Source organism: Dama dama, chromosome 1 (assembly GCF_033118175.1).
Source record: "Dama dama isolate Ldn47 chromosome 1, ASM3311817v1, whole genome shotgun sequence".
In the NCBI taxonomy this organism is placed as follows: domain Eukaryota; kingdom Metazoa; phylum Chordata; class Mammalia; order Artiodactyla; family Cervidae; genus Dama; species Dama dama.
This window is the reverse complement of record NC_083681.1, coordinates 47,678,373-47,686,996: the sequence shown is the minus strand read 5'-3', so window position 1 is coordinate 47,686,996 and position 8,624 is coordinate 47,678,373. Positions and strand designations below refer to the sequence as shown.

Sequence of the window (8,624 nt, the reverse complement as noted above, 5' to 3'; positions counted from 1 at the left end):
ACTGAGTGGAAGTGGAGACAGGCCTCTGAAGGAGGATCTCAAATACATGAAGTTCATCTCTATTCTTTGTATTTCAGATGCATGATGTTTGTAAGCCACTATTTCTAGTTGCACATCTGATAGAAGGTTTTCTCCTTCCATATACACAAACATGTTGTCATATATTATATCATGATGATAGAAATAATTGCAAGGGTAAAGCAAATGATGGCAGTGGTTACACTGTAAACAACTTAGTTAGAGCAGGTCTTTGTGAAAAGGTTTATTGAAAGGGTTTATTGAAGTATGAGAGAGAGTCGTATCAAAATCGTGGCTACCATTCCATGTGAGAAGACCAGGTATGTATGCTCAAAGGCATAAGTGGTTTCAACCTATTCATACTGAGGATAATTTGGGGGCATAGGAATGAAAAAGCAGGATAGACGGTGAGTCATACAAGTATCTTGGTAGAAAACGTCTCAGATCATCCTTTTGTTTAGTAAAATTAAATAATTTTACACAAAATCATTACACACATAAAGATGGAATTTGTTATGTGATATGAGTGAATAAAGTGCTTAAAATATCATGAAATATTCTTTTCACCAGGTCATCAAGCTCTTTCCCTTGTTTTTTTTCACATTTTCTTTTGTGTCCTTCAGTAACTTGGTTTTGGACTATACTTGATTTATATCCTGTTAGTATCATGTATGTCTACCTTTCTTACTCTCCCCCTCTTAACTTTCCCCATCATGCAGGGGTCTGTGAGCAAGAGAACCCACAGAAGCCAGGAGAGGTCGGAGCAGGCAAGCAGCTGTCATGGCTTCAGTAATCCTGGTGAATTTACAGGAGGAAGTGACCTGCCCCACTTGCCTGGAGCTTCTGACAGAACCCTTGAGCCTTGACTGTGGCCAAAGCTTCTACCAAGCCTGCATCACTACAAATGACAAGGAGTCAAATATTGGCCAAGAGGGAGAGAGTAACTGCCCTGTGTGCAGATTCAGTTATGAGCCTGGGAAACTGTGGCCTAAAAGGCATGAGGCCAGCATAGTGCAGAGGTTCAGGGAGGTCAAGGGGAGCCTGGAGGAGCCAAACAGAAATCTCTGCACCATGGAGAGAAACTCCCACTCTTCTGTGAGGAAGATGGGAAGCTCATTTGCTGGCTTTGCAAGTGACCCAGGGGCACTGTGGTCACCGCACGTTCCTCATGGAGGAGGTTGCCCAACAGTACCAGGTAAGAGACCAGAGATGAGGAAAGAAAGGCCAGAAAATGATACTTGAGGGGAAATCTCTACTTGGCATTGGACTTTAACTACCTGGTCACCATGAACCTACGGCCTGTGATTCTTTTTTTCCCATGTTGTTGTTGTTCAGTCACTAAGCCATGTCCCACTGTTTGCAACCCCAAGGATTGCAAGTATGCCAGGCTCCTCTGTGCTCCACTGTCTCTGAGTTTGACTGTTTATGGAATTCTCATGGCAAGAGTCCTGGAGTGATTTGCCATTCTCTCCTCCAGTGGACCATATTTTGTCAGAACTCTTCACTGTGACCTGTCCATCTTGGGTGGCCCTGCACTGCATGGCTCATAGATTCATTGAGTTATGCAGCCCTTTCACCATAACAAGGCTATGATCCCAGAAGGGGATATGCTTCACCATGAATTACTCTCTCCTTCCTTTTCTCTCATTCTAATATCTGAAAAACATTTCTGTGCACTCACCCACTTACAAAGTAATAGCCCTACATACAGACTGTTAGTCAGAAGTAGACATTCATGCATCTTGTGTTAATAGGTAGAGATCTGTGCCCAGGAGAAGTTCTCATTACCCCTATTGAACAGGACGGTAACTAGAACACTGGGAAGATTGAGGTATACTTTTTTCCTACTGTAGAATCAGGTTTCTTCTAGAACAAAGAGAACCAATCTTCTTTCTGGTGAGAGAAGATGGTGATTTCTGTCTGTTGAGTTGTAACGAACACATTCTTCACCTCAGTATTTTTTTCAAAATCAGATTCTAATTGCTGTTCTCAGTTTATGTAAAGCTTATTTATTTATTTATTTTTGGGAAATCAGCCTGATTTCGCCATTTATCCTCTACAGTCTTGCTGAGAAGGCCCTTCTTGACTCTGATGTGATTCTTTTCTCACAGAAAATGCTCCAATCTTATCTGGAGAGATTGAAGAGGGAGAAGCAGGAAGCTGAGAAGATGGGATCTGACTTCAGAAAAGAGATATCTACCTGGAAGGTAGGAGGAGACACTTCCTGAGGAAGTTAGATAGATATCTTGGCAGGACCTTGGGTTGATCACAAGGAGCTGCCTTCTTCTTTGTTCCCTGACAGTTAAGTTATTTGACTAGGCCTTTTCTTCATCCTTTCCTGATAAGAATGGTGGCTGAGAAGGGAACATATCACAAATGACCACAGATATTTGGAGGGAGATATTCTTATAGAAGGACTCTTTGGTGAGGATGACAAACAAATTTCATATTCCATTCTTGTCATGTGTTTTAACTTTTGACTCTCAGAAGACATCTATGGCTCATGGCTTTGTCCTTGGTGTTCAACTTTTGGGCAGAGGGTGGTGGGAGGGGGTCAGCAGTAATACAGGGAGGCATGAGCATCCTGGACAGAAGTGTGAAGCCTGCCCACACCCAGGGATCCCAATTGGCTCTGAGTTGTCCTCAACAACTTGGGTCAGATTTGGGCCCATATTTTTGAAGTCAAATAGAAAAAATGGGCAAAGTCATTTTCACCATGAATTGCTCTCCTCCTCTTTGTCTCTCATTCCTGAAGAATCGAGTATAACATGAGAAAAATATCCAGGCAGAGTTAAAAAAAAACAGAGTGATCCTGGACAGTGAGGAGCTGAAGGGACTGCAAAAGTTGAGAAATGAAGAGGAAGTTGGTCTACAGAACATGGCAAATTCTGAGAATGAGCTGGTCCAGTAGAGTCAATTGGCGAGATATCTCATCTCAGATCTGGAGCATCATTTGCAGGAATCAGGAATGGAGATGCTGCAGGTAAGACTTGGAAAGAAGTCTGAGGATCCAAGATATGAAAAAAAAAATGAAGACTAAGTTTCCATCTCTTCTGGGTTGCTATACTCTCTGTAGTGTTGTCAGTATGTTTGTTTTGGGCCACCAGTACCCCTTCTCTGTATGTATTTCAGAGGTTTTAAGAATAAGAGAATGCATGAATTGAATGCAAGAATAATAAGGGAAATTTTCAATTTTTTAATGCACCAATTTCCCTGTAAATATTTGATTGTGGAGAGGAGATTCACTGTGTTTGGCAGTTTTCTAGAGGCCCCTGTTATCTGTGATCTAGTGTTAAGCATTTATCGGGTGCTTCGTCATGGTGCAGCTTAGTCATAGACAGACAAAAACACCTCAGATTCCATGAGGCTTTTTTTCTCCACTCAATGTGTTGAGATTTTCTCCCTGTTTCTCTATTTCCAAAGAAGGTTTTTGAAGGATTGCTATTTATTCTCTAGATATTCAATGGAATTAACTATTGAAGTATCTCACTCTGGATGTTTTTTATTGAAAGGGTTTAAAATATCTTGCTTGTGTTAGGATCATTTAGATTTTTTTTTACAGTCCTTGAGTCAGTTATTGTATGTCTTGTAGAAAGTTGTCTATTTTAAGTTGTCTGATTTGTAAGCATACAGTTGTTATATCAATCCTCTATTATCCCTTTAACTTCTACAATAATCACAAGTATGTCTTTTATTCCTGATTTTGGTGATTTGCTTTTTCACTGTTTTTGGTCACTTTAGCTATGTTTTGTTAAATTATTGATCTTTTAAAAAAGCATTGTTTTAGTTATTTTGTTTATTTTTAAGCTTTCTTTTTTTGTTGTTTATTTTTAAACTTTCTTATTCATTTATTTCTGCTGTTACATTTGTTTTTTCCTTTGTGTGTGTTTGTGTGAGTTGGGTTGTTGGTGTGTGTTGGGTGGGTGTGCTGGTTTAATTTACTCTTCCTTTCTGTTTATTGAATTGGAAATTTATCACTGATTTGTGACCATCTCTTCTGATACAGGGTTTAATGATATAAGTATATTTAATTAACATTTCACACATTTTTATTGTTTAGTTTTAATTTTCATTCAGCTCAACATGTACTCAAATTTCCTTCACAGTTTTCTTTTTCTTTAAATTTTGTTTGTTTGTTAAACCTTGGGCATTTTAAAATGTGTTGTTAATGAGAGAATACTTGGTGATTTCTCAGTTTAACCTCTGTTGTGGATTTCAAATTTAATTCTGACATAATTAGAGAACAGCTTGTTACATGGGTGCTTGCTCATTCGGGTCTAACCCTTTGAGACCCTAAAGACTGTAGCCCACCAGGCTCCTCTGTCCATGGGATTTCCCAGGCAAGAACACTGGAGTGGGTAGCCATTTCCTCCTCCAGGGGATCTTCCCGACCCAGAGATTGAACCTGAGTCTGCTGCATCTCCTGCATTGCAGATGAATTCTTTACCACTGAGCCACTGAGGAAGCCCATTAGAGAACATATATTTTTATTATTTCAAGCTTATAAATTTATTGACACTTGTTTATGGGCTGAAGTACTGTATATCCAGAAAAAAAATTTATTATGAATTTGAAAATGCTGTATGTTTCTCATTCATTGAGTAAAATTATCTTTATATGTCAATTGGGTGAACTCAGTTGATAGTATTGTACATGTCTTCAATATATTTGATGGTTCATATAAGCTGTTATCTTATTGACAGTGAGTTATTGAAATATGCAACTATTATTATTGAACTGTGTATTTCTCCTTTTATTTTTGCTTCAAGTATTTTGAAGCTCTGCTGTTCCATGCATCTATATTTATAACTGTTGTATATTTTTGATGTAGTGAACACTTTATAAAATTTTCCTCTCATCTTCCCATATTAAAGTGTTTTATCTAATATTAATAAAAATCTTTGACTTATTTTTTGTATTTCTGCTTGCATGAAGTGCAAGCATGGTATATATTTTTCTATCCTTTTTAACTTTCCCCTTTTTGTGCCTTGACTTTGTCTTTTGTAAATAGCAAGAACTGAATTTTGCTTTTTATCCAGTTCAACAAATCTCTGATTTCAATTGAGGCATTACTACATGACTTTTAATGCAATTGTTGATGTGACTGTGTTTAAATTTACTGTTTTGCTGTTTACTTCCTATGTGGCTATTGTAGTTTTCATTCTTTTTCTCCTTAACTAGCTTATTTTGTATTAAACGAATATAAACTAGTATAACATTTTGTTTCCCTGTGTTCAAGGTGGTATTTTTTTATTTTATTTTTTCCCTACTGGTTGGTCTAGTGATTAAAATGTGTTTCCTGTCTTATCTAGATATACTTCAGGCTAATATTAACTTAGTTTCAAAAAAATAGAAACTTTCTTCAGCATCCCTTCATTTCCTTTCCACAACAATGTAGTGATGCTTTTAATATGAATCTGATTCTGTGTAAGCAAATGCCTGCAGGAATCTGAACATTTTGCTACATCTAGGAAGAATAGCTGTCTTCATCTGGAGTTTATATCAGGATGTTTGTGTTTCTTGTATAAACTGAGAAAAAAAATCAATATAGTTCAAATAAGTAGAAGTGGAGAAAGACACAGACCAGATTCTGAGGACAGTGTTTGAATTTCAAAATTAAACTTTGATTAAAGTGGTGACTGCTTCCCCTGCTCCAATCCTGTATTCCTTCCCTACTTATTCTAGTCTAATTTGATTTTTGTCACATACACAAAAGAGCCCTAATGTAGAGAGGTGTTTTTTTTTTTTTTTTTTTTTTTAATTCAAATGTTGTCCTAGATTTTGGTGACATGGGGAAAGTAAATCTGCAATAAAGGAGCCTAAATATAGTGGTACATACTGGTTAAAATAAATAAAACATTAAATGTAGTGATTAAAAAGATTATATGTCTAAAAAATGTTAAGCATCTGGGCTAAACAGACTCAATAGAGACTAAACTGCAAGTAAATGCCCCAGGTTTTAGAAAGTGAGTGTATATTGGTAACTTTATGGAAATGATTACAAGAAAGGAAACAACTGGTTGGTGAATAACAAGTTACATATTAGATATTCTAAGTTATTCTTTCCTGTGGCTTATTTACTACTAAATATATTAATATATATTTAAGAGACAAAGGTGAGTAGAAATAAAAGAGTTGGAAATCAACTGCACCTGTGTATGCTGAATTTAAGGGAGTGGAAGAGATTACTAATTGTATACAAAATGAGAAGAGAGACACCTGAAAAGCACCTACATGGATATATTTGTTTGCCTGTACCCTCAATGAAAGCCATATGAATAGCTTGAGGAATATTAGAATTATATTAGGATTATGTATTCATCTTTGATTCTCGAAAGCCTGGTTTAATGCTCTGCACAAAATTTGTATATCTCTTCAATTTTGTTTAATAAATGATAGAATCATGAATTATTCAAATCATCTCTTGGGTCACCAGAATTATAGGCTTCTTGTTTTTCCCATAAATATGTCTCATTTCCATATACTCGAAGCCTCGTGCTTCCACAGAGGTTGGAGATTTTTTACCTTTCTAGAAATCTGACAACATCACATTCTGAAATGATTGCCCTCACTCTTGTCTTTACTTTCTGGCTCTCACATTGAGACCATCTTTATTTCCACAATCAAGGGCTGATGGGGATGTAAATAAGCTTTTTAAGTGGGGGCACCTATCACTTTTTGACTCATGTTTTCTTTTTTCTCTGTAGGATGTGAATGGCATCATGAAAAGCTACTTATGGGAAGACAGAGATGGTCCTTTTATACTGATAAAATAATTTAAAGCTAATAGAGTTATCTCGTGGACAGTTAAGATAAAACAATGCTCAAGGCAGAAAAACAAGAGTATATATTTAGCTTAGATTTCTGTTCACAAATCATGGCTAGATTGTTCTGTAAACTTTGAAAGGACCACATTCTATGGTAGAGAATTTTGGTCATAGGAAGTTGAAGAGTTTGGGTCAGGACCAGTATTAGGAATAAGATATTACAGTATAAAAACCCTGTGGCTTCATAAATTTAACTCACACTCTGTGCTACTATGTAACTCAGGTTCCCATATTTAGTATGTGCTTGGCTTATCATGTGAAGAAGGTTGAGTCTTTACCTGTGAAGCACCTAGAATTAGAGACAACTCCTCTATGTTTAACTTGCTGCTCTGGGAATAAAAGAGACACAGTTTTCCTTTATCTTTCTGTTTAGATTCCCCAAAACAGACTTGAATCTTAAGGAATATTCTAAATATTGCTGCAAAGAGTTGATTCAACTTGGTTACATAATTTAGGCGCCAGAATGGAACAATGCCATCCATGTGTCTGAATTTGCACACCGATGTGTCAGCATCAGACTCTCTACAAACACATGAGATTCAGACCACTATTCATTTAGTGTTCACAATGTCTTCTCCAGTTGTTTGTAATTATTTCCAGAGATCATGAAATATCATGCTGTTCTGAGAATCTCCCTTTAAGGGAGCAGCCTTTGAAGATTTGGGGACTCTAGACTGTGTTCTCATACCAGATATGTCACAAACACCCAGGAGCCTGATCCAGCTACGTCACATTCTGACATCTTCCTGGGAACACATATCTATGCAGTGATTCCACAAATTAAGTTTTCTAGGTACCAAAGTTTTGTTATATTTATCATTCCATTTAATATCATATGATCTCAAGGAGGAAGAGAGGGGGAGATTAATGATTTCATTTCGAAAAGAAAACTGTCTTTCTGACAGGTAAAGGTTATCTCAAATCACCCAAAGGTAACTGGGACATGTGCACATTTCTTTTTTTTTTTTTTTTTGAGCACATTTCTTCTGGCTCCAAGGTCAGGCATTCACTCTTCCCTTTCCAAGGTTTCCAAGAAGACAGTTCAAGTGCATAAATGGAGTAAAAGTATTGCAAGTCAGTGGTTTTAGAGGGACAAAAACCCAACAGTGTGGGGATCAATTTTTGTTTTCTCTAGGAGTGAAACCTTGACTCTGAAGTAGCCAGAAACTTTCCCAAAGGAACAGAGAAGAGTATTTCGAGCTCCTGATTTGACAGACATACTATGAGTGTTTAATGGTGAAGCATGCTGCCTCAGAGGGTGTCTGTGGGATTCATGTGATGGAGAAAAACATAGGAAAAGCCTCTATTTCTAAGTGTGGGTTGGGAGAGGGAAGCCAGACACTATCTGCTGATGATATGATCATTTTTATGGGGAGTGACCAGGAACTTTCTTCATCCTCTCTTTCGCCACTTCACTACTTCACTATAATCTGAAAGAAATAGATTATAGTGCTGATTCCTTTGCTTATATTTAATATTGTGGATTTTTTTTTTTTTAATCATTTCAGAGCTGACAGATGTGTAACGCTACTGGGGTAAGGAGACATCACAGTATTATCAAGCCACCTTGTTCTCAGCATCTTTCAGAATTTTTCATTTTCTAGTTGGTCTCATGTTTTGAGACCCATGTTTTCCCTCCCAACACAACAAATATTGTCTTTCCACTGAAGTTATTCTATAGATCCTGTTCAAAATGTCTCAAATAAAACTACGTCATGGCGCTAACCCAAAAGTGAAAGTGAAAGTTGCTCAGTCCTGTTGGACTCCTTGTGAGCCCAT

The 8,624-nt window shown here is 37.2% G+C and overlaps 1 pseudogene; it reads left to right on the top strand.

Annotated features, from left to right (window-relative positions):
* The first annotated feature begins 798 nt into the window (after positions 1–798).
* LOC133053927 (tripartite motif-containing protein 5-like) lies at positions 799–8,384 on the top strand (annotated as a pseudogene).
* The last annotated feature ends 240 nt before the right edge of the window (positions 8,385–8,624 follow it).